The sequence below is a fragment of the Pristiophorus japonicus genome, unplaced genomic scaffold (assembly GCF_044704955.1).
Source record: "Pristiophorus japonicus isolate sPriJap1 unplaced genomic scaffold, sPriJap1.hap1 HAP1_SCAFFOLD_112, whole genome shotgun sequence".
NCBI classification, from domain to species: domain Eukaryota; kingdom Metazoa; phylum Chordata; class Chondrichthyes; family Pristiophoridae; genus Pristiophorus; species Pristiophorus japonicus.
The window spans coordinates 1229690-1232035 of record NW_027250777.1 but is presented as its reverse complement, the minus strand read 5'-3'; the positions used below and the strand labels follow the sequence as shown (position 1 = coordinate 1232035).

At 44.6% G+C, this 2346-nt stretch overlaps 1 non-coding gene across 1 annotated transcript; it reads left to right on the top strand.

Annotated features, from left to right (window-relative positions):
- Positions 1–297: 297 nt before the first annotated feature.
- Positions 298–369, top strand: trnaq-uug (transfer RNA glutamine (anticodon UUG)). The gene has a single exon. It is a non-coding gene; the product is annotated as a tRNA-Gln (tRNA).
- Positions 370–2346: the final 1977 nt, after the last annotated feature.

The following is a 2346-nucleotide window of genomic DNA, read 5'->3' as shown; positions in this document are numbered from 1 at the left end:
TTGATCCCTTTAGCCGTCAGGGCAACATCTAACTCCCTCTTGAATATATCCAATGAACTGTCATCAAAAACTCTCTGCAGTAGTGAATTGCACAGGTTAACAACTCTCTGAGTGAAGAAGGTTCTCCTCATCTCGGTCCTAAATGGCTTACCCATTATTCTTGGACTGTGTTCCATGGTTCTGGACATCCCCAATATTGGGAACTGACGCGAAACATGAGAATAGGCCGAGCCAAAGTGTCATGTTGGAGATGATTTTTTTGCTTTTGAGAACTGTTTCAAAGATTTTTGTGTGGTTGGTTCCATGGTGTAATGGTGAGCACTCTGGACTTTGAATCCAGCAATCTGAGTTCAAATCTCAGTGGAACCTCAATTCTTGTTGTCCCAGTGGCTGAAAATTTGGGACAAACAAGTGAAAGACACCTGGTGCTGTTGGATAATTTTGTTGCCTTTGTGATTGATGCTTGATCTGCAAGTCTCGTTGTCAAATCGTATGCTCTGTGTGAGCATAGTCCTGCATTGCTGAACTCTTTGCTTCAGCACGCAGTCTGAAGTTTGGATTAAAAAACAAGCAGATTGAAGTTTGGATGGAAAAGATACTGTTAGACAATGTGGTGCCTTCAGCCAGTGAGATGAGTAACTGGTCATTGTCTGGATGTTAAATATTTGAGTACCTTGTTACGGTGGGAATAATGGAAATTCAGGACTAAACGATTTGACAATGTCCGTATGTTCAGTATTTGAGTGTAACCTTGTTACTATTTAATGAGATCTGTAGGTTAAACAAGCAACATTAAGTCTGTCTGTTAAACGATTCAGAAAGCAGTTCGTCAGGATTGTCTGAATGCAAAGAATAAGAGTTCAAAGGCTTTTTCAGTATAAAGATGAGACTTTTATGGACTGTTGAGACACAGACAGCAGAGACACTGGACATTTGGAAGGTGTGTGTCTCAAGCAGCCACGGAAATCGAAGCAAGCTGCCTTTGTGAAGTATTCTCAGTAACTTTCATACTTGGTTTGTTTAGTATGAATGTTTAAATAAAAGACCCCATCCTGCCTTTACTGCAACGGAGTGTGTGCGGGTAATTCGATATTAAAAGCAACGAAGCGAAAAGAGCAAGACAGCTGTTTACAACATTTTGGTGACCCCGACGTGATTTTCAAAAGTTCGTTAGCTTATTCGAAGACCCCGACGTGAAGCAGAAAGTTGGCTGAGTTGTTGGAAGAAGTGTTTCCCACACATCAGTTCGAGGGGTGAGCATTCTCTTAGTTGTCGTGATTAAAGGGATCTTCAGTTAGTAATGGGAGGCTCAGGGGATATTCCAGTTGAAGTCCAGTCATTTCTTAATGAATGGATTGAGACGAAAGGGGGAACTTATGGGATAAGACAGGAAACAATGACAGGAGGATGGAGAGAGACACGGCACTCCTTAGTGGAGCGTGTCCAGTTAAAAAAGATTAAAGTGTTTGGGTTAAAAAGTGATAAAAAGAGAAAAGCGTTCGTGTTGCAGTGTCTCATGCTGGGGATTCAAACGTTAGGAGAAGAGGCTGAGGCTCGAGATAGGGAAGTCTCAGAACTCAGAGAGCAGCTAACAGCATTGAGTAAATAGTAGAGAATTGGTGATTTCAGGCACTCGGGGCAGCCAGGACTGTTCTGACACAGGATCAGCATCTTGCTGATGAACAGAAGTGTAAACAAGATCTAGAGAAAGGAATATCTAAGCTGCAGCAGATGGTGGTATTAGGTTGGCCAGCGGAGACAGCAATTGATAAAGCCGGGTGGTATTCGGAGGATTCCCCGGGTCTGAGAGTTTAAAGGGGATTAAGGGACAGGGAGAATGCCCACCGTTCCCATCCACAGCTCCGTTGTCTTCTCTGACTTCGGAGCCTCGAACCCGTGTGGTTCACGTGGCAACGTTAGGATCGGAGGCAGAGCAGTTAGATGCCTCTTCGGTTAATCAGACGCTTAACACCCCAAAATATTACACACGACCTTCCGGTAATGTGGAGAGTGGGGGAAGCACGCTCGAGCGGACAAGGCGAGAGCAGGATCATGGTTCCTCTACTCCCTGTGGAGCTCGTGAAGGGAACACGACCTTAAGTGGTTTTGGGGATACCTGGTATGAGCGAGGAGGGGTACAGTTACAGGACATGAGAGCTATCCTTAGTGAAGTGAGACCTGCACCTCTTCAGGATCTTAATAAGTTTGCCCAGTGATGGTGTAATATTCTGGGATGGTGGCAGTCAGGGAACATATCAGAGAAACCGAGGGTTCACATGGTTCTGCGAGCTTTCGGGAATCACCGGGGAAAGGTAGTAGGTTTTGAAACAACTTCCAAGTCTCATG